Source organism: Melospiza georgiana, chromosome 2, assembly GCF_028018845.1.
Source record: "Melospiza georgiana isolate bMelGeo1 chromosome 2, bMelGeo1.pri, whole genome shotgun sequence".
Classification (NCBI taxonomy): Eukaryota; Metazoa; Chordata; class Aves; order Passeriformes; family Passerellidae; genus Melospiza; species Melospiza georgiana.
In genome coordinates, this window is record NC_080431.1 from 66,607,105 (window position 1) to 66,631,910 (window position 24,806).

Genomic DNA, 24,806 nt, shown 5'->3' on the forward strand with positions numbered 1-24,806 from the left:
TCCAGAGAAACACAACTGTTAAGCTGCTGTCCTGCTACTTTTTTTCGCCGGGCTGCAATGGTTTCTAGTTACTTTATTCATCTTATAACCATCCTCTAAATATATATTTTTTAACATCATTTTGAGTATATCTAGGTTTTGGGTCAGTCAGCTTAATTTTCCCACATGTCAAACTGTCAGGAACAGACAGGAACATTTTACTGTGGCCAGACAAATTAAAGCCAGCCCTGTTTGCTCCGAGCAAGGTATATATTAGAGTCTCTTTTTTAAAAAAAAGTGGATTAGGGTAGGTTGTTTCAAGGGAGGGAAATTCCCTAGAAATGGGCAGCTGAGATTTCAGTGTAGCATATGCTTTAGGTACAGTTATTTCTGCACTGAGATTTTCAAGAAAGTTAAACAAAGTGCATTTCAGTGCTACACCCAAGAGCCAAGAGGGGGACATATACATCCTGAAACTCAGTAATTCCTTCAGGCTTTCCCAGGTGGAGAGCCCTGCATTAGCCAATGCCACTATAGCTGACACAATTTAAGAGCTGCAGCCTGCCTCATTTCTGCCACATTTCCTGATCTTCCCACAGCAGATGTAGCTGCTGCATGGTGATTTGTGTTTTCATGCCATTTTATTTTCTGAAAGCCTCAGCCTCAGATATGGGACCATATGTAGAGAGGATGGGATCACTCGGCTGTATTTAAACCTGTACTGGCGCTGCAGGGAGCCCTCTGGCTGAAGACAGCACTTGCAGGTTGCTCTGCTCTGTGGCACGGAGTGAGTGGGATGGGGTGGGTGTGGGACCTTGCTCTGTCTTTTGAGCTGATTCTACAACAGAGGTTCAATGTGGTGCACTTTCTTGCTGTCCTGTCATCCTTCCAAAGCACTCGTTGCTTATACACCATTTATCTTTCACATTTTGGTGTCTAAGTATGAGTGATGGCCAGGCTTCCAGGACAGCTATCCAACTGTTCCTAATACAGGTGATGGACTCTATGGAATCAATGTAGACAGGTGAGATAGCCTGTGATCCAATAATTTAAGCCTAAAATTCACTCCTAAAATATGGCCAGACAAATCCTACCCCGCAACTCTTTCACTTTGTTGCCAAGGTTGCATATTTATAGCTTATTACTTTTATATCTAATTTAGGAGCTTCATTTCAAACATTTTCTCAGAACAGAAATTCTTCATAGGCAAATGCTATATGGGAAGTATATATAGGGCAGCTAGTTCTTTCCTGTGATTTTAGCCAAAAGACAGTTTGTTCAAATATGATCTGGTAGGCTAGTTCCTCCGTAAGCTCACTTTAATATATCTTGAACCAGTAGAAAATATATTACTATATCATATTTTAATTAGCACAAATAATTGTTCATTTAATTGGCAATCTCATCAGTAAAGAGCCTTTAATAAGAAGATATAGGCAGTTTCAAGCTTGCGTGTTCTTCCACAGTAAAATTCTCAAGGGCTATTTTCAATTAAATATTCTGTTAACTATCACAAGGCTTTCTGAATCAACTGATTTCGCTTTGCCATTCCAAGGTTAGATATAGTCTGTGCTTTTCCCCACCATTTTAGCTCCCTATAAAAGGTATAACAGGGGAGTAAATGACTCAATCAAATAAGTTTAATAGATTTTGAATTTAAAGGGAACATTATGATCTTTAATAGCCTGACTCCCTAAATACCACAGAATGAAAAAACTCTCCCAGCAATTCCTGCATTCAGCATAAAATATCTGTTTAAATTTTAGCACATCCATGGGATACTTATCCAGTCTCAATGTAAAATCTTCTAGAGAGGTAAAATCTAACATATCCCTAGAGATGTTCTATTTGGTAAATTACCCTGAAAGGTAAAACCATGTGCCAGACAGATTTCATCAGTTTTTCATACCACATTTAATGCTAAGCAGAGATATTGAGTCACTTGTTACTTGTAGATCACTAGCAGATTACCTCTTAATTCCTTTTTGAATGCATTACATGCACTGATCATCCTATTTCCCATACTGTAAAAATGCTTTTAAGATTGACATAATTAATTAAGTTTTTCTCTGAGACTTTTCCACTTCTTTTTTATAATTTTTTAAATTTTTTTTATTCTGGACATCAAAATGGGACCCAGATAATATATGCAGAGGTGAAATTTTCTATCTACTTCATCTTAACCCTGTGCAACTTGTATTTCAGAAATAACACTTTCTTTCCTAATTATAACAATATACTGACAGCTTTCCATAGGATACCTATCAGTGCAACCAAGATCTCAGTACTGTCATCAGATTCCCTTGTCAACAGAGATGGTTCTTAGATGTATGGAGCTCTACTTACTTCTGTTGATTAATGTTTTTTTTCAATGGAGATCACCTCATTAATTGATCCAGACCACTATGTTAAAACAGACATGCATTAAAATTTCTTACCAGCCCAGTGATTTTCTCCCATAAATTTGTTAGAAATATTGAGCTACTATTAAAGAAAACTCAGATGTCTCTGTCAAGATTGTATATGAGCTATGATGATGCATTGGCAAACTGCTTTTATTTTTGTATGTAGCTAGTTTTCATCTAGTTTTAATGATATACTCTGATTTAGAAAAATTCTTCTTTTAACAACCGTGATATAAAGAAAATGTGTTGTCAATATCTGCTATAATTTCTGAGGGTTTTTTGGCATCCATTTTTTTTATATCATGGTTATTTGGCAGAGTTAAATAAAAGTTACATAAACCCTTTTTGATTGTCATTAGTTATTTTAGCATCCTTTTATTTTTATATTAATGACTTCTATATTAAATAGTCAACTGGTCTCACTGGAGCTTTGCATTCCTTGTCCTTTAATGATTGGGCATCAGATTTCTAAAAAGTGTAAGAATGACTGATTTTGAACATAAGAGAAATCAAGTGAATATTCACTACAAATAACAAGAAAGCTGTCAATAGTTTCACTATATTTGGGTAGTAAGGAACTACTTCTGAAAATTAATACATTAGAAAAAGTTGTGCTTTTTGACTTAAATTTGGAAAGAGGAAAAATAAATGCTTTGCCACAGCTTTAACAGCATTAGGCGTGTATGTGACCAATTGATTTATTACAAGTATTCAGCATTTTCACAAAAAACCTCATTATTTTAACCTATTTCCAGACAAAAATTACAAGGGCAATATTATTACTAAGTCCAGTTTTCCTGTGTGTTTCTAGAACATCAATGCCAATGTAAGTTAAAAATTATCCATTCTTCATGCATAATTTGTAATACCATTTTTTTCTTTCTATTTTTTCTTTGTGAAAGCTGGTTAATTACAGAAGCCAATGACCACTTTTAGTCACTTCACTGGCCATGTTAGCAGCTGTGATGGTTTGGTTGGAGACTTGTATCTGCTGCAGTTTCTCAAAAGGTGGTGGATATCATCAATTTTCTGTGTTGCAAAGTGTGTGTGTGTTTAGGTTTGTGTTTTGGAGAGGGAAATAACATAGCTCGTTTGATAGCACCACCTTTCTTCAAACTAATATTGGGAGAATTCCTTCATGTCAAGTGATAGAGGATTCAGTTTCTTTCTTTTTCTTTTTATTTATGAGTTGTAGATAAGTTCAAGAGTGAAGAAATCCTCTAGGTCACTAAAGACTGAAACAACAAACTACTACCCTAGTCTTTGGTCTTTTTTTTTTTTTTTTTAGAAAACAGTCTTGCTTGAGAAAAATATAGACCATTAAGGCAACAAAGCAATTTCCTTCATCTTTGTAGTAATTTCTGGTTATTTTCATACAAAGTGAGAAATTAGGTCCATCTTTACTTACAAAATGCCAAATTTTGCAATATAAAATTTAAGTTAAGAAAAACTTTCCCTTAAAACTTTCCCTTTAACCTTGCATTTTTTCACCCAAAACATTTCTCATAGTTTTATTAAAATATTAATTAAGAATACAGCATATGTGTCATTAGAAGTTGTTTTAAATAGGTTCAAATGCAGAATACAACAACACTGCTTTTACTGTTACTTCAAATCTCAAAAATAATGTGATATTCAGAGTTGTCTATATTCAGAGCTTTCAATTTCAAACCAATCTTTCTTTTGGCACTCATCCTTACTTAATTATTTCTTACTTGAGGAGAATGATTCTTTCTCCAGCTGAGGCAGCAGCTGCATCATATTGATGTAATCCAAAAAAAGGGGAAAAAAAATTAGTTATTTTTGCTTGGACAGATGACTTGAGGAGACTCTATATAGAGAATTTCATGTAAGTAACAATGTTGTCTCTTTGAGGCAAACCCATCTGCCACTGCAATTACTAAGTTTCTTCCACACTGAGCTTTCTTTTGATTTTGTACATTATACACTTATGTTTCACTAATTATTCTTACTAAAAGCTGAAAAACACCCCCAAAAAATCCCTGTAAAACAAATCCAAAAATCCCACGTCGTACAGGTAAGGTATTTCATACTACCCAGTTTTCCCAGAACAATAGTTCAATTTTTTCTCAGGGGAGAAGGTAAATTGTGACGTAGGCGCCATGGATTTAGCGCTAAAGTATGAAATTTTGACCACAAAACATATTATTGACACCAGGAAATGGTTTGGTAAATTACTTTGTGTTTGGTTTTGGGGTCATTTTGTTTTCTTTCTCCCCCAGTATTTCTTTGTGACACGTTAGCTGTCAAGTCTGATGTTCTGGCTCCAGAGGCAATAAAAAAACAACTGTAGTTGAAAAGCACAAAGCTCTGTAGGAGATTCTGATCATCATAGTGATTGCCACTTAATTTCAAGAGCCCTGAAGACTTAAGCATTTTATTCTCTTCCACATATAATAGTTTAATAGTAAATAGGCATGCAATCTATGTGAATATCAAGTAGGATTTTGAATCCCTGCTTCACTTTCCAGGTCTTTACTTTCAGTAGAAGCCAGGTTCTGGATACCTACACATTCAACTACTGCCCTGAAAGCTAATGGACACAAACAGTTTAACTTCCCAGCAGTACCTAATTTCCTTATCTGCAACTTTAAATTCTTGGTTATTGAGCCAATTCACTGACTCTTTTCCAAACTCTTGAGTTTCATTAAGGAAAACAATCTGTTTGCTTTATATCTCTGGCTATTTATAATAATTTCAGTCATCATAATTTATAATAGCTTGCAGTAATTTAAGCTGCTGCCAATTATGTTAACTAGAGATATTTTAGCTAGAGTAACCTCATATGACTTGCTGTTAAATCATATCAGTTTACTTTTTACCTTCCAGTTCTTTCTCTTATTTGTTTTTATTTTGTCACAAGAACATAGGTCTACTATGGCATTTTTGTTAGGTTTATTTTCTGTAGGCAAGGTTTTTTTATTTTACATTCTATTTTAATTGATTGTTTAAGCTTCTCTATATTAAATACCCATAGGGTTACTTATATTGCACATTTCTTGAATAATTGTTTGCTCTGTTCCTGAGGTAGATTAAGATATCTCACATGAACTTAAGAAGAACAAAATGTACACACAATTTGCTTCTGAAGACAAATTAGTGTCCTGAAAATTTATTAAATTTTAAATTTACTATGTTGACTCACACTGCAACAACAATGGTCTGCTCCCTTCATCTCCATTGTGTGGAAATTTGTGACTTTTCAGAAGCAAATGAAAATGGATGATCTGGATGGTGGTACTGCACAACTGCAAAGACTGTCAAAATTGGAGCGAAATAAAGATGTTATAAAAGCAGCAAATATTTCCAATTTTCCATTTGCTAGTGGTTTACACAGTCTCAGCAGCAATTTTAAATGCAATATTTGCATCCTGCATCACACCTTTTTCCTCCTATTTATTTCAGAATTTTCTCTTAGTTCTGAATATATCCCAGTTTATTTCCTTGAATGTGTTATTTCTCAGACTGTATCTGTTCGAAGGTCTCCAGGTTTAATTAAATGATCCTGTTTAGTCTTTCTCTGATAATTCTTCCTAGCCTAGTTTTCCAAAGAACATTTTAGAATTAGAAAAGAATCTTTTCTTTCCTATCTTCTCAGGAATAACCAGTGACATAAATATTTTATAAGTGGAGTTCCTGCAGTGTTTAGGAAGAATGTTCTGCAAATACAACATGTGCTTTTGCATCTCCTAATGTGTGCAAAAACCCCACATTTCTAGGATTTTCACAACTTCCATTATGGACCTCTTCCTTTATGATGACTGCACAGCTTAGCAGCCTCTGCACATACCATGCTCCTGCCTACACTGAGCAGCTGAGCCCTTATGTTTGGAATCATGAAAGGCTTCCCACATCCTCTGGATCTTCATCATGGTACTGGATTGCACCTAATGTAGTTCTACTTAGCAGAAATAATACTTTAGCAGCACCACCTTGATCCAAATTCCACCACACTGTTCGCAATTATCAGCTACTTATATTGCCAGTGGTCCCCAAGGTACTGCAAACAGTGTAAGGGTGAAAAGATATGGTTCTATACAAGCCAGGTATGTCTTCTGTTTAGAAACAGTAACGAGAAATTAGTTGGATGTCTTTAATCAGTGCCCCTTGGGCACACACAGAAATACATGCATCAGGGTCACGAAGCTCCAGCAGGGAAGGGATAGTACCTGTGTGGTGGACCTGAGCATTCCGGATCTGAAAGCTTTAACTCTGTTCCTCCTCCCATGCACCACATAACTACAGAAAGCTTGTAGCACAAGAACCCTGGTGCTGCTTCCTTCATCCTCTGTCCAAAACTTGCCAACAGTTTTCTACCAGTTTCTTTACTTGATAGCTCCTAAAAGAACAAAAAATATCTTTGCAGCCACTCACGGAGCCAACATATGATGAAAGGCCACTCATGGCATAAACATACAAGAAGATATTAGGTAAATTATCTGTAAGTTAAAATTATTTTATGAAGATTAAGGTCTTTTCACCTTACTTGATTAATGAGACTACCTGTCCTCTAATTGCAGGAGCTGGGTACTTCTGACAGCCTAGCTACACCCTTTGTGCTGGCACCTGCAGATTTGTTGGGTCGCATCAACTACAAATGTGTTAAATCTTGAGTCTCATGCATTTCATGATGTATTTTCATGAACTTCCAGAGACTATACAAGGCACATCACACTCCCTTGGTGTCTTAGCTGGAAAGGGAATCGCATTGCAGTCCAGTTGCAAATGCTTCCTTTTTGTGAGAAATACACACACTACTTGATGTCTTGAACAAAAGGAAGATACGATTAAAAAGTTAGATACATGCACAAGTGTTCTGTAGCCCAGCATAAGTCACTGCAGTTCCTTTTTGTGTAGGATGGAGAAGAACACAAACACAGAAATGGGGAAGCAGGGAAACTGGGAACCGGGAGAGTGAAAAAAAAAAGAGAGTACTTTTTTCTGCTTCCATCTAACCCCATGCCAGAAGACTCATTTCCAAGTGACTATATGGCACCATTTTGAATAACATATGCGCCTGCAAGTACAGAAGGGCTCTGTATAAAGAATGTCCCTTCCCAGAGGTAGCCAAATGAAACCAAGAACTTTGATATGGCTGTTCCTTGGCAGATGGATCTAGTGCCACTTGCTAGAACCACCTTTCCTCCTCAATATTACAGAGTATCCATTTTGCATGTGAAACTATTAAACTTGATGTGGAAAACTAAAAATGAAAAATAACTTTTCTAGAATAAACTTGCTAATAAAAAAACTTGATCTTTGCACTGAGTTGTTGAGTTTAAAATACTCCAAATTTAAAAAAGAATACAAAGTTGTGGAAAAATTATTTTAAAAGAAATCTGAAATCCTGACAGTTAGGGGAAAAGCAGCCCATAATATAAATTTAGAACTGATACTGAACTCTTTATAAAGCTTCCTTTTTTTTCTCCCCAATATGTTCCCTTTTAACTTCCACTGAAAAAATTCAGTTCTTTTCATAGCCCTAAAATTTTTTTAGGGCTAGTACAAGGGAAAAAAATTAAGAACCCTCCTGAGTATACTTTCTCTTAATCTTAGACACATCCAGGTTCCTCAAGCATTGGAAAGAGAATAAGGTGGGACAGGCAGCCTGATGGATGAGGTACAACTAAGTGCAAGATACAAAGGAAGGAGAAGACAAAAGCAAACACTTCTATCAAATTACAATTTGGGGTCTGTCATTTATATATTTCTGAAGGGTAGATCCTCCTGAAAATGGAACATTTTTGCTTAGTTTTTCTATCTTTTGAAACATCCTATCAAGGGGTTATGAGATATCTTTGAATTTAAAGCAAATGAAACAAAGTTCTTGAAATACATACAACAACCACTCCTGAGTTAATAGTGCTAATTGCTAAAAGTGGTGTTATTTTAATTTTATGCATTTTTTCCAATGGAATCCAATAACCTAACTTCTCTACACAACTTCACCTGAGAAATGGGAATTTTAACATGTCATAGCAGCAGCTGGATCCTGAGCAGCTATTAATATGATTGGAAAATTTTTTTTTAGCATATCCCTTTCATTGTCCTCACCACTCACTTTTAACTTTTAACAAACACACAAATTCTTATACATTAAAAACAAGAGTCCTTGCTTTTGGCACAGAATGGCACGGGAGAGCATGATGAAGCATAAAGAAAGGTGGAGGACATCTTGTTGAAACTGAAGTATAAAAAAGTGCTGAATTGCTGATTGATTCTGTAAGGGAGTGGTCTGACAGGGAAAGTTCCTCCAGGAAAGAGTCTGTGGTCAGTCAAAGGAGCAACCATTTGTTCTCCTTGGATGAATAATACCATATTTAAGGGAAGCCTCAGTGAGCTGAACTACCATATCTCTACGACCAAAAGCCCTGGAGCATTTACAATAGCCATAAGGGGAACTGCAACAACTTGTGAAATCCAAAGCAGAAGATGGGAAGCTCCTAAGTTGCTTCAGAACTATCATTAACAGTCTCAACACAATTTTGCCGATCAGCATGCTTGAACAAAATACCTCTTTTTAACTGTTGCCTTCGGAGAAGAATTGCATACCTTTATGTTTGTGCCTAAAGACTTTTATGTAAACATGTTTTTCCATTTGTGACCTGATCCAGTGGGCGCTTCATGTTGGCGCAGCATTGAGCACAAGTTAACATATTTCCTTTCCAAAAGGGTCTAAATTCACAGGTACAGGAGTATGCAGGCATGCTGCTGGTCCAGAGAGAGCCCCTCTGGAGGGAAGACAGTTGTCTACATTCCTCTACAGAGGCATTTACAAAGTTATTCAGGAGAAAGTGGAGAAAAAAGAGAGAATAAACAGAGGATGGAAATCTTAACATTTGCCATTGGCTTTGAATTAGTTAGCCAATTATTTCTGAAGTTCTAGGGACAGTGTCCTCTCTACAGGTTTCTTATAAACAGAAATATTTCCCCTAAGGCTTTATACACATGAGTGTGAACACTTAAGGTTATTTTGCAAGATATAAGACAGGTTTTTCTAATGGAGATAAAAATCTTGCTGTTGCTACTGCTTGCATAATCATTCAGTGAAGATTTTTGAAACATCCTTCTTTTGCTGCTTTATGACTGTTCATGGAAGGACTTTTTCTGTATTCTCCTACGTATAAAAATCAACTTTTCACCAGAACAAAAAAAGTTAAGGAAGTTCAAACTACAGTCAAAATTCTCACTTTTTATTTAAATTTCCAACTTCACTGATGCATCTCTTTTTAATCTATGTATTTAAAAAGAAAAAAAAAGAAATCAGCATCATATATATTTGTGGGTTTTCTGCTAAAAATAATTGGAATAGCGCTATGCTTGATCATAGCCATAGAGAGAAACTGTAACCTCTGCCTCTTTGAATCTTGAAATATCTGAGCAAGCAAAAGCTACTATCCATTGCTCTACTATTGAATTAGATGAAGTGCAAAAGGAACAGGAAATTCGAACATAGTCATTATCATTATACTTCCCACCCTCTCTAAATCAATTGTGATTCTAGTGTTCTTGCTGTTTTCTTAGGTTGGCAGCACGGACTTTCTTTCACAAAGAAGGGGTAAAATTAGTGATTTTGCTTCCAAGATTCATTCACTTTCTAGTATAGCTAGATTTTTCCTTGCCTAACACAAGGCTGTAGTTTAGTCTAAAATGCCATTTTCTTATCCTAAGTTTTGTGGATATTTTAAATTTTATTCCTGAATTTACTTCTCTTACATGTCTTACTTGACATATCTTTTGTTAGTCTTGCTGTGCATAGACTAACAAAAAATGCAGGAGACTGCATTGCTTCACAAGAGAAAATCTTGGATAGAATCCTCTTGGGAATATTGCCAAAGTCAAAAGAAGACTCAACATTTCCCTCTCTTGCCATGGATCAGTAATTAAGCATAAATGGATAAAAGCATTCACTAGAAATGTAGATTTGTCTCATTTTGCTTTTTTTTCAACATTTGGCAACTACAGTTAATCCATTCTTGTGAGAGTTAGTGCATGTTTCTAACAATAAGTTGAACTTGTGGGACTTTTTTTTTCCAAATGCTAAAGAGAAGGCACAGTCACATAGGAAAAAATTTGCTCCCAATTTGTGTTGGTTTTGGCTGGGGCAGAGTTAATTTTCCTCATAGTAGCTGATATGAGGCTGTGTTTTGGATTTATGCTGGAAACCATGCTGGGAAGACAGAAGTGTTTAGTTACTGCTGAGCAGGCCTTTTAGTTACACAGAGCCACGGCCTTTCCAGCCTCTCACCCCACCAGTGAGGAGGCTGGGGGAGCACAAGGAGCTGGGAGGGGACACAGCTGGGAGAGCTGACCCCAAGTGACCAAGGGGACATTCCAGACCTCATGGAGTCATGCTCGGGATATAAAGCTGGGTAAAGGAAAAGAAAAGGGAATGTTTGCAGTGATGACATTTGTCTTCCCAAGGCACCACTACAAGTGATGGAGCTCTGCTTTCCCGGGAATGGCTTAACATTTTCCTGACCATGGGGAGGGGTGAATGAAATGGAGTCCTTGTTTTGCTTAGCTTATGTGCACAGCTTTTGCTTTAGCTATTAAGCTTTCTTAATCTCAGTCCACTAGTTTTCTCAATTTTACTGTTCTGATTCTCTCCCTGATGCCATTGCTGTCAGAGAGGGGCAGGAAACGAGCAACCAGCTGTGTGGGCTGTTGGTCAGACAGGAATAAACACTGACATAAAACATAAAGAAGTATAAAGAAAGCCGTGTCCTGCAAAGTCTTACATGCACCTGCAGTCCAATGACTTCCATATAATTCTTCTCCTTATAAATGGTGCAATGCTTGTAGAAGGTGTTGCCAAAGGTATTAATATCTCTTAAATGTATAAAGATACCAGGAACTTGTTTAATTTTTCCTGATCCAATAACCAGTCAGTAGTCTCTACTGTATTTTCATACATTCAGTGCTTAAACAGTTTTGATCCTGAAAACTTCAGCAGTGCTGTGTCACGGGAGATACTGTGTGTAATCTCACATAAATTATTAAAATGCAGGTTTTATGAACTACATACAGAATTTCAGAGCAGTATTTTGAATTCACCCCAGTAAACCTTATACACATTATGAGTCTGTATATCCACAGTCCTACAACATCCAAAATAACTGTCAATAGTAAATTTGACAATAGTCAAAACTGTATGGGCCTGGTGTCATGATTAAAATAAATAAAATGAACCTGGCACACACTTTCACTTCTTTGAGCTACTGAGCTTAAAAAAAAAAAATCAATGACCTATGGCAATTAAAGATTTTTACATGACATTAAAAGAGGTTTCTCTTGGTGAATATTTGTCTGCATTCAGCAACTGTAGTACTAACCAAAGAACACAAGTAAAGAGATGAGAGGAGAAAAAGTTAAAATGCTATTTTCACTGATATTGATTTTTTGCTTGGCATCACATTTTCCAGTTATTATGGGTTTTTTGCAGTTGGAGGTGATAACTAGACAGTGCTATTAGATTTTCTGCTGAGAAATTACAAATATAAGGTTTTTTTACCTAAATAATGTTCCCCCCTTTCCCACTAGGTCTTGACTATCCTACACCACCTTTAGACATTAGTGAAGTCAAGGAAAATTGTGAAGAATGGTATAATTTAGCATAGTTTAAGGTATGATAATTTAATACAAGGTACCTTATTTCTTAAGAGAGGAGTAAATCCTTGTGAAAAGCAGAGAGATTTTATGGTATTATCTTACTATGTCAACTGTTTAAATATTTTTTTACATTTCTTGAGAAAATGTTTTTTATTTTCATACATATCACATTGCATGCGTGAAAACAATTTATGGACTTCCGCACCCAGGAATTTATTTGAAAGAAAAAGAGAAAAAATATTTCTTAGCCCTTTCATATTCAAATAAGTTTTATTCTTGCATTTTATTAAATGAGACATACCAGAATTTGAACAGAATAAGTTGTATGCTCACCTTCATGTTCTCTTTAAGTAGTGAGTGTTTGGAACTTCAATACCAATTTTGCTCTGGTATCTTTCCTCACATCAGTTTCTTTGGAGTAACCGGTTTTCTTTTGTTTAATTCCATCATGACCTTTCAAACTATGATATCAGATCCCTTTCTTTCATCATTTGTGTCCTCTTTCTGGCAATTCTCATTTGAATTAGAGAAAGCTGCATCTGCTGTTTTCATAATTTCTTTTTGTTAAAGAAGATTTCATTTTGATAACAAGTTATTTTCCAGATCATAGTGGCTATATCAAACTTTAAAGCACAATTTGCTGAGTTCTAGTTCATACATTAAAACTGAGTTAAGCCCAGCCACTTAAGGTATTGGCAAAAAAATAAAAAACCAAAAAACACCTAAGCCAACAAACCCACCTTAATGGGTTCTTGTATTGGTTTTAGTATCAAGGCCTCAATTTTTCATCACAATGGTTACAATATTGATGCTATTTTGTGGAATAGCAGGTACTTAGTTTTTTGCTTTAACAGATGGTAAAATAAGTTACAGCAGCTTGACTGATGCAAGTGAGAAACTGTACCAAAGTCTATGAACTGCAGGTATCGCTGGGTGGGAGCTTATTTAATTATATTTAGTGGATGAAGAGAGACAAACAAAACAGCATTTTTTCTCAAATTTCTTTTTTCCAGAGCAATTAAGATGACATTTAGTTTGTGCATGCCTTATGGTTCCTTCACAAGTGAAGTGATAGGAAAGCTCTCCAGAGCATTATGGAAGAGCAGGAGTTGTTAACAAACCCAGCCTTTGGGAACAGACTGTCGTATCTACCCTGAAATCTAAGTTTATCCTGACCACTCTGTCCACAAGACTGGGAAGAGTTCTTGACCTCCTGTGAGGTTTTCATCTGAACTGTCAGCTTCTAAAAAGCTGTGTTTATGTCCCAATGAAAGCAGAGGTTACCAGGTTTTTTTTGCTTTTCCTCTGTAATAGAAGCAATGAATAAATCAGGCCTGTTAGTGTTGGGGAGATTTTAGAAAGTTAAATTAGCAAGGGGAATTTATTTGAGCTGTAAGGTGCCAAATTGCCACCTGAAAAGCATTACTACACTGTCTATAATGATTGAGGCACCTTGCAAATGAGGTCTTGTCTGTTCATGATGAACACTACAGCTTTTGGTAAAAAATATGGGGTTGCTAGTTGTACAATGTTCTCTAATATATCTGAGTGGGATCATGGAGACAGTCCTCACAAACACCATGGACTTTTTTGGACAGAGTTGCATACACTAATGTGATTATTTCCTTATATCGATATGTCATGGAAAAGTCCTTTGAGATCTTCAAGGTCCAGGATTTGTCCCAAAGGACTGTTTAAAACTATTCCCCAGGAGCTTTCCACATTACTTATTTCCACTGTATCTAGGGAAAACATTTCTGTGCCTGCTGCATGCATGGAGCCCTCACAGCTCCAGCACCAGAAAAGCCTTACAGTGCTCACACCAGTCCCTACCTGTGCACGGGCTCACAGTGGGTCCTGGCAGCTGTCAAAACCCATTGCTGTAGCTCAGTTGGAAAGCACTGTTAACCCTTACTTTTGCTCTAGCATAGAAAGAGTCACACACCTCAGCAGCCAAGGATAACCCATGAGAAATGCATCCATACATTGCACTAGGGAAACTGAAGATATCATCTAAAAAAGCATCATGAAAAGCAACTCATAAATGCAAGCTTTTAAATAAAAATATCTGGCTATGGTTCTGCCGTAGTAAGCAATATTTTCCATACTGTTTTTAGCTGAGGACATAGCTGGGAAACACTACAGCAGTGAGAGCATATCCATTCAATTAATGGAAAAGCAGTTCAGTACTTGAAAAAAAAAAAAAAAAAAAGACAGATTTCTGGCTATCAAACAGAACAAATAATACTATTAAAAACTCTGCTGTATTTGGCAACTGATTTCTGCCTCTGAGCCAGGAGCAATAGTGTCAAACTTTATCGTGTACCACTGCAAACACTTCAATATGTGGAGTCGACTGCTGGTGTCATTGCTGACCCATTACTTCTCCTGATCCCGATGTCCACCTCTCAGTTATGGAAACAAAACAATTTTTGTGACAACACACCATTTCAGATTTCAAGAATGACTAAAAATTTTGCAATAAGCCAGTAGGGAAAATCTTTGATAATGATGATAAATTAAAGATCAGTTAAAAACTTCCCAGTTCACCAAGAAGTCAAGCATGACTTTGGGGTCACCGATCAGCAGGGACCACCAAAGAGACCCCTGAGACAGAAGAACACATGTGCTGATGGGAAGGAACATGTGCCAGTGACTTTGGGGAAATGATTATTAAATGTGTGTTTCCTTTGCAAAAACCTATGCAAAATACAGTATTTAAACAAGAGTTTTTTCAATATTCAGTATGCACAATGTTTTGGAGAAGATGCCCCCACATGCATCCAGCTGAATGAAGAATGCCTCCTTCTTAATACTACATTGGTGTAAAGGAGTTCTGTTTTTACTGGGTTTTGATAACAACACCAGACTAGAATAACCTGGAATCTGAGAGGAAAGTTTTGGTCTTGTTTTACCTCCAAATCTTCTCCTCCTGAGTGATGTCTTTTCAAACAGAAAGCCTGACAGTTGGAAATGTTTATGCTGAAAAATAATAATTGTAATTTTTTTCCCTTATAAATAGTTTATGTTCTTTAATGGTCTGATGGCCTGCTTTAAGAAGTTTATTAATTAAACATAATGTTGTTTTATCCTATATATAAAGTCTGCTAGAATTAGAATAATGTAAATAATTTACCTTTTTGTCAGAGAGTATTCTGTAGTGTCTTACTGGAGAAAGTGAAGTAATTTATGACTGGCAGAACTTTCAATTTATAAGCCAGAATAACTCAGACAGATGGGGAAAATAAAGAGAAATTTTTGTTTCTCAAAAAGAAATTTAAATTAAACAAATTAGAGTACCAAGCAAGGTGACAAATTATACCTTTAGAAAATATACCAACTGGCAATGCAAAAAAGTGTTTGAAAACGTTCTAAGTGAATTCAGCATACTGCAGAATTCAGCACACTTTTGCTCAAAGCATACTTCTTATGAAGGTGGCTGGAACTGAGAAAAACATGGGTCCTGCCATAATCTCTTTTCCCAGTTGCACCTGGAGCAAAAGACAGTGCACAAAGCACAGCAATGACTGACCCTTGACTGGAGGACATGAAGATGACGGGTCCTTCTTTGTGATTCATGTAGGGTCTGACCCCATTAAGGGATTAAACAGATAACAATATTTATCTCTTCCTTATATCAAAATCTGAAGTAACAGAATTTTTTAGCCACTTTAATAATTTGTGTTTATCAGATGAATCTAATAGGAGCTGCTCTCCTATGGCAAAATGCTAAGAGTATTGGGATCATTCAGCCTTCATGGTGACATAATTTTCGCCTTCCAGCGCCTGAAGTGAGCCTACAATAAAAATACTGGGAGAGACTATTTATAAGGGCATGTAGTGACAAAACACAGGGAATGGGTACAAACTGAAAGAGAATAGGTTTAGTTAGATGTTAAGCAGATATTCTTTATTGTGAGGGTGAGGTGCTGAGGCACTGGGAGTGGTTGCTTGGAGAAGTTATGTATGCTCTATTCTTGCAAGTGTTCAAGGCCAGGTTAGATGGCACTTTGAGAGCCTGAACCTGGTCTAGTGGAAGATCTCCCTGCCCACAGTGGCAGGGGTTGGGAACATGTAATCTTTCAGAACCCCTCCAACCTATACCATTTTGATTCTGTGATTCTATGATTTCTATGATTCTATGGTTCGGTGATAATGACATTATCATTTATGCATTTTCCTGAAGCTGACTTCAGGGTTTAATTCCGGCACTTTGAAAGTAGGAATGAACAGGAAAAAATTCACACATAGCAACTTCTCTAAAAGGTTAGCTACTTCCAAAACCATTTCAAGTGTCCAAATCAAATGTGAAATTTTGGTGCCAAAATTGAGGACAACATGAAATCTTCCTGCACACAGTTAATATGCATTTGTCATTTAAGCTGTTGTACTAATGCTTTGCATTACTATTGAAATGAGGTGATATGTCTGTTGAAGGAACATTATTGTATGCTTCTTCTTTCACATCCCTGGAACATTGTTAGTAAGGAAATTAGAAATATTTCTTGATATTCCTATAATTAAATATAAAAAATAAAATCACAGGAAGATTTATTTCAGACATTTTCCTTATTTGTACACTTGATTGTGAAAACATAATATTTCTTTCCCCCCCCCCCTTGTTGCTGGTTATCTTATTTTCTCTTTTCTTCGTTTTTTTAAGTGCAGCAAAGTACTTTGTCCTAAGTCTTCAAACAATTTAGTTCAAAACAAAGAGGTATCTTTTTATAAAATCTTACTAATATCTATGTGGATTGATCTCCAGTGGGAATGACATTTTTAGGTACAGCAGTTTGTTTGAGCGTTCTGGGGCAGCAGCAAGCAACCATCATCTTGGCAGTAGAGGGAAAATGAGAAGAGGTGAAGATCAGGGCATTTGATTCCAGATGAAGGAAAGGAGTGTTCCCTAATAAAGGAGGAACTTTCTCCTCCACCCACCCCATTTGCCCTGAAAGTAGTCCTGGCCCTGGAACTGGCTCTTAGCTTCAGCTACCTTCTTTTGTGGGATTATTAAATTAAATAGGGCCAGAACTCAGGTCTATAAGCACTGTCCTGGGGCTGTCTGTGATGATTTATTGCTATCATCCTCTCTGCTGTGATTTTAGGCAGACATCAGACCATCATGGAAAGCACTCACTTAGGGTTCAGGGAGCAGTAATTGGGACAGGGATAATTCTGGAGGCACTCTGGATAAAGCCACTCTCTTTTGAATGAAAAGGTGTCTTTTCTTATCACATCATGCCTTACTGCTTTTCTCCTGGGCCAGAGGATGAACTCAGTGCATCTTTCTAAAGTGCAAAAGGCTGGTCTATAAACCACTTCATTTATTCTTTTTTATTTCAGAGTGGTGTAGGGAGCACTCACACAATCAAACATATGTGGATCAGAGGAGATGGTAGTGTCTGGTCTGGGAGCTGTAGTAAACAACAACCCAGTTGCTCAGTTGATACCTCTCATTCAAGCAGAATGACACGATCCCAGAAAAGAACATCTATATATATGTTAAATTCCAAGGTGTAACATTTATGCCTGAGCATTTTATAGCTTTTAGAAACCAATCCATATTGAATATTTAAAGAGAAAATTAAATGGTGTTTCCAAAGAGAAATTAAGTGGTTTTCTAGCACATGAATTGTAAGTTTGATCCTGTGATCACTATAACATTGGCATTAAAGAAAGAATCAAGTAGTTTGCATTGTTTATTATTCAGAGATTGTCTTTAAAGGTGGCCTGGTAGGCAAATCAGCTACCTAGGATTTTTATTAAACATTTATTTTTTAAAATTCATAAATATGTCACTTAATACAGTTATTTATGGTTATTACTGACAGACATGTGTAATAGGAGGGACAACACACAACTCTACATTAGTATTATTTTTATTCAATCTGCAACCTGTTCAAGATGGTAATTTGCAAACATGTCATTATGACTGACATTGCAGGGTCCCCAGAACAGTTGCTTTTGAACTTTGATGTGAAACCTCAATGCTTCCACTGATGTAGACTAAACCAAATAACTGCAGAGAGAATGCTAGCAATAAATCATTACTGAGCTGTATGCACTGAAGAATTCTTTGTTTTCCTCTTTATTTTTACAGGATCTCCTGTCCATGAGGGGTTTGCTCCATTCCGGGAAGTGTCAGGAACTCAGAAGGCGAATGAAGGATTTAATACCTTTTTCCTCATATAACTTGCTTTGACCATGTCTTTTGCCTCTTTACTGCAGAGAGATGGATACTTACAGGGCCCAAATAATATGTGTGTGTACAAGTATAAACATGGGAACAGCAAGCATATGAAAGGGAACACTTCTGAATGCCAGAAAAAGGAATGATGAATTCAAAAGTCATACTAATAATGTCAGTCAAAGTTAGAGGTGCAAAAAAAAAAGGGCAAAAAAATTTCATAAAGCTTTATTTTCATCAAACCTTATCATGAGCATAATTGAAGACATTTAGCTGTCTAGTATAGGGAACATTCAGTCTCCTAAAAATAATTTGTTGTACAGATAATTACCACTTGGCTGAACCCCTGTTTATGGCTATTAGGTAATTACTCAAGTGTACAACTTTAGATACATAAATGTTCTGTACCTCCTGATGAAGAAGATCAGGTTAAATGCTAAATATGCATAATACAATATTTAATTCACTTACTGTATTCTGGAAAGGTAATAATCACCAAGAAAAATGGTTGGTTTTCTGCTTTTATTACAAACTTTTTCATGGAAGGAAAAATATATTACATTAGTTGGCTTCACTTCTTAACTTTAGGAGTGACACTTTCCTTTTTCCAAGGGATAACAGGTGATGCATAAAGTAATAAAAGATGTGTCCAAGCTAATCAAAAGATTTGAAAGAACAGCCGTCAGTGAAATAAAGTACTGATTTTTCTTTGGCAGTCATGTTAGTCCCTCAGCCCTCCTTTATTGTTACTTTTTACGGATTATCAATTTTATATTTTATAAAATCCTTTACCTCCAGTTAGAAATCAACACCTCTCAAAGGTATTTTTTTTCTCTCAAAGAAATGATTTCTTGGTATCAGTGAATTGTTCTCAACTAGCCCAGCCTTTTTGATGGAATTCTCATTCTTCCTCCAATTCAGGTGTGATTTTTCTGTACCCTCAAACCTGGCACCTAGTGGTTGACTGAATTTCAAGGCAGATTCAACTTACTTATTATTTGGTTAGGTTTTCATTAGTACAAAGTTGTAGATATTTGGTTTATCAGTTGATGTATAAGACTCAGTGAAGCACAGAAATCTTTGTAATACAGACATTCCTGAGAGTTTATATCTTCATGATTTTTATTCCTGCACTTGAATTTCAATTTAGTAGCTCCCAAGGTAAAGCATATTTTCAATCATGTTATCATTGAGGAACAAGGAAGAGTAGTCAACTCAAACCTACAAACATATGGGAAGGGTAGTTGAACTTCCTGTTTAATCACTGTTGGCTTCCTCATTTTCCTGAATCCAGGCACTCATGTGGACACACACCCCTTAGTGTAGGAGTGGTGTGCTCAGTCATCAGTGTCCTATTGTGCAGATGTCACTGAGCTGCTGTATGAAGTGCTCCTTATGTCTCCAGGTATCCTTCTCACTAAAGGCACCCTGTACAAAAGCTGCAGTTAAAATCACAGGGTCACAGAGGTCTACCTTTGTTACAAGCCAAACTTCACCATAAATGCTTCTTTGTTAGATTTTTTGAACAACACTACAAACTTTGTGGAAGCTAGGAAAACTCATTAAAATGGAAATGTAAACATTAGAACAAATGAGCATGGCTTGTCTTAGAAAAGCACATAATTAGCTGTATTTCTCAGCTTCAGGCTAGCCATACTTTATTTGCATAGCGTCACAGTGGTTTGGCTTTTTGAAAAGCTAAATAGTTAAGAAAAACTTGCACCATTTATTTTATTGTCTTTTCCCTAATCAGTCAATGTTATGGTATGTTTCAAATCATTCAACATCCAGCAAATCATATTTATCTCATCTTACCACAAGGGTTATAATATTTTCTTGTTCTCATGCATAGCTGGCACTGAGCATTTTTTACAAAAATAAAACCATTTTACTAATTAGAATATTTTTGTCCAAAATACCAAATACTTTTGAAAAATTTTCTGTACTACATTTGAGAACGAATTCCACAGCAATGATCAGAGATCAATAACATATATGTTCCTTCCTTTTCAGATTAAAATCTTTTCTTCTTCATCAAAAGTCTCATTGAACACAATGGAAATTGTCATTTGAAGAAAGAGGGAATGGTAAAAGAAGTCTGGAATGAGGAATTTGTTTAAGGTGATAACAGTCAAATAAAAGACATTATTCCGAATTTGTAACTTTTTTGTAATTTGTAACTTGATTGCACGTGGAGGAAGGCAGAAGTGAATGAACAATGCTTTTGCAAGAATGTCTTCCACCAGCAATAAAACCAGAGCTGCTGGGACTGAAATGGACGCCATGACAGACTAGGAAGGAAAGTCCTCGTGAGAGAACCCTTGCATCAGGAGGAATATCCTCTTCCACCTGTCATTTCTTCCTTCTCAACTCTTCCTGCCTGAGGAAAATGAGAGGAAAAGGAGTAGGAAAGTGAGTAAAGGATAGAGGAAGGATGACAAAGTTCCCCAAATCCATAATTACGTTGCACCAATGCTTCATGTGTGCAGGCACAAATGACCAATCTAAAGCAAGAGCCTGGAGACAATTTTTAGTGGTGGCTTAGTAGGCCTATGACCTAGACTTAGAGTGTCTACGTCAGTGTAGAAGTGATGAAAAAAACAAAATTATTGCCTTTGCCCAAGCTAAGGCCGAATCTTGAATTCTTATTCACAATGATAAACATCCTGGTTTTCTATCTGGTAAATTCAAGTTAGTATGAAACTTTTTGAGGAAGGCTACTTGTTTTGAGCAAGATGGCTTGGATCTGACTCTCAGGAATAATTCAAACTACTGGTTATAAAAATCCCAGATCTTCAGCTAACACCTCCATTTTCTTTGAGATAATTACCCACATATATAGAAAATGCTAATGTTTTAACCTCACTTTTGACAACACATTGCTTTCTTCTAATGCTTCACAACTGGTCCCTTCGCCTCTTTTATTTCAGTAGAATAAGTTAAAGCCATTGTTTTCAGCTTCCAAGTGTCTTGATTCTTCCCCTTTCTGTTTCAGATTTATGTTGAAAATTTCATTCATGTTTTCTACCTATCCTGCATTTTAACTAAAGCAAATTGCTTCTTCTTGTAAACCTTAACCTGATGAAAAAAAAAATGATAGAGGTCTGAGTCCTAATGAGCTGACTGAATGAGCATAAGGCTACACTGGCATTGAGAATTTCAGAGTAAGGTCATCAGACTTGTTGAAAGAGAATTGAAAGGTCATATTTGAAGTCCATTTGCTTAGAAGTAAATTGAAATCTACATCTCCCAAAGAACATGCAAGGATACATCTAATTTGAAAAAGTAGACCCACACACTCAGGCAATGGCTTTGTATCCTGGTGGATCCATGTCATTTGGGAGTGTAAAGAGAAGGATATTACAAAAACTCTAACTTTCTCTTCTATTGCTGACTGTAGTATAATACCAAAAATAATAATATATTCAGATATCTGGACTATGAACAGTTCCTGGGGCTAATGTTTTGGAGGCTTTTTTCCTCATGGCTAAGACTTACCCAGATTTTGGTTAGCCATCTGTCAAATGAAAGAATATTGAGCCCTTTCCAAACTGCAGGGATAGTAATTCCAGTAGTTAATAACAAAAGATGAAATAATACATACTGAGCTAGGCTAGCAGAGTAATTATTGCCTCTTAATAAAGCTAAAGTAGAGAATAATAGGCAACTTATTTAAAATGAAATTATATATTTTTCCACCAGTGACAGCCAGTTTTTGGACAATACCACCACATATGAATCTGAGTACATTTGTCCACATTCTCTTAAACATAAATCATTGCTGACAATGACACTAACAATATAGTAGGAACATCCTCAATTTGCTTAATGGATGAAATTCAGTTTGTGCAGAGAGCCTGAATGGGTCTAGGCAAGAAATATGACCATTGCAATTTTAGATAATGAAATAACAAGGGATTCAGAATATGCTCAGAGAATGTGTGCTCAAATTCCTCTTGAATCTGACATACTACTAGTGAAATACTTCCTTTTCTTTTCACTAATAACTTTCAGAATTTATACTGTGGGCATATAGCCATCAAAACAAAGCAAATTAATTGTTGTATGTTACATGTTGCTGTAAATGGCCCCTGAACCTCAGAAGCTGAGCATACCTATGTCCTCAAACACCATTTTTTTCCTTCACTGAAGTTTATTTTGATTTTTGTCACAGTTTTTCCATCCAGGATTTGCATAATAGACTCTGCTGAGCACCTCATATAAAAATTTAACTCCTGCGGAAGCCAACGTTTTGAGATGACTCAACAGAACCGGGAAGTGCAGGTCTGTGTCTGATTCTGGGAAGGGCATTTCTGAGCAGACTCATCTGCCACTGACCTCCTGGGGAGGTGAGGACATGGCTGTGTAACGCAGCACAGACCTTTGCAGGGAGCAGGACTGCATGTCAGGCCGCGGGAATAGGGAAAGATATGAAGAATTTGGCCTCTTTTTAAAAACAGTATTGATGGCATTTTAGTTAAATACTGTTATTAAGTAGCAATGAAACAAAAAAGCTTCCTAACTTGGTAGGTATAATTTCTTTCTTATCTTCATGCATATGGCATGATACATAACATATTTTTTCAAATCTATCTTGTTTTTGGAAAGGAATTGGCTTCCCTCTATTTGATTCTTAGGATATAGTAAAAAATTCATAAGCATTGCTTTCCTTGATTTTTTTTCATTGAAATAGTTCTTTTTCCATTGAAATTCATACTTAGCAAATTGCAGTATTTTTGTGCTTTCATTTGTATTATGGAAATCACATAGATGATCAATTTGAGATGTAAAAGGGAGTTTTGAAGTAAATGCAGCTGGCTAGACATATTTTCAAATATTTTCCCAATGTTGTAAAAAACTGGGGATTTGTAAAACAAGATGTCAAAATGTAAATGATCTACTACAACAAAAAAAAAAAAAAAAATCAAAAGCCCCGACCCCATTATAATGTAGAATCATAGGCTATGTGGAGCTTTGAAAATTATAAAATATGCATTCATACACTTGTGGTGAAACAGATGTAAAACCTAAATTGCAGACACAGAAGATCACTTCCTGCATAACTTACTATTGATATTTTCCTGCATGAGCTCAGCCAATTTTTTTCAAAGTTAAACCTAGGATAGGCTTAATTCTGAGTGACATCAAATCTGTTTGTGATGTATCTTGATGAAGTCAGTGGAATTATGCTAGGTTAAACTTGGTATAAGAGCCCTTCAATTTATGTTCTGATACATATAAACTGTTTTGGAGTAGTGTATCTAGAGTGTTTATGAGGGACTTGTAAGCATATTTTCTTCTAAAAAATATTTCCCTTTCAACACTGATGTCAAAAATTTGTGGCATTCAGTCTTTTGAGCTAAAACCCTTTTATTCATGAGGTCATATATATTAAAATTCTGTATTTCTCTTACAGGTTTTTTTTTTTAAAGGATCCTGTCCACAGAAAATTCTTGGTAAGAAAATGGCTGAAATTTAATTCTGGATGGGAATACAGGAAGCAAATGGTAAGGAAATTGCTTCTTCCTGTTGCATAAGTCCTGGCTTACCATTTCATCTTGTAAAGGAATACAGAAGTTATGTCCAACTACAATCACTACCTTTTGTCATAATGTTGAATACTCTTACTGAAATACACTGAAATGCGTGATCTTTTCCAGAACAGCTGCTATTGCACATTGCTGAAATCCTAGGATTTCGGTTTCCAGAAGTATTCACTTTCTATTTAAAGTTTCTTTTTTTGATACCTATATTCTTGTAATTTGAGGCTTCTACTTTATTGATTCCCAGGGCAAATCAATGCCATTTGTTTTAAATCATTGCAGAGCTTATATAATTCTTTCCCATGCCAGCATGTTGCACATTTAAAAGAATGGGTTCATTGCCCTTTTTCCTTTTCTTTCCTTTCTTTTTTTTAACTTTTTTTTTATTATTTTTGAAAACCACATGAATCAGATTATATTAGTCCTTATATGAAAAAAGCTCAGTTCCCTTTTGACAGTTCTCTCATATAGCTCTCCCAGTCTGAATTTTTTTCTTCCTGAACAGAATGACTAAAATTTCACATGATACTCCTAAGGATGTACTAGCACTGTGACGTGACTATTTTTGTATCTCCAATACAAATGTCCCAACTGATGCATCCTGCAATCTTTTTTTTCAGTGTCAAATGGATGCTTTGGTCTTGTGACTGTTAATGTATTTTTTTTTCCTCCGCAAATTCCAAAACTGAATTCTCAATTTATAGCCCAGAGTTTTGGGTATGTATGAACAAAATGCTAATTCCTTGAGCTGATATATTTTGTTCTATTTACATGTTTCTTATACGTGAAGGTGTCTATTTTTTTTCTCCTCAAGTGTGTTACTATTATTTGTCTCCATGCTATTTCCCACAGAGGTATCATCAGGGCATCACCTTTGCACACTCTATTGTTTTTACTGTGGTTTTCATTGTGAAATTATATGGAGAACTCCACAGTTTTGCAGCACCACCTCTCAGTCCCCATGGACAGCTTAGCAAAACTGACACAAACTGGTGGCACTCCGAGTGTTTGCATAAGAACAAAGATGTCTCATTGAAACGCACACAGCAAAATTCTTGA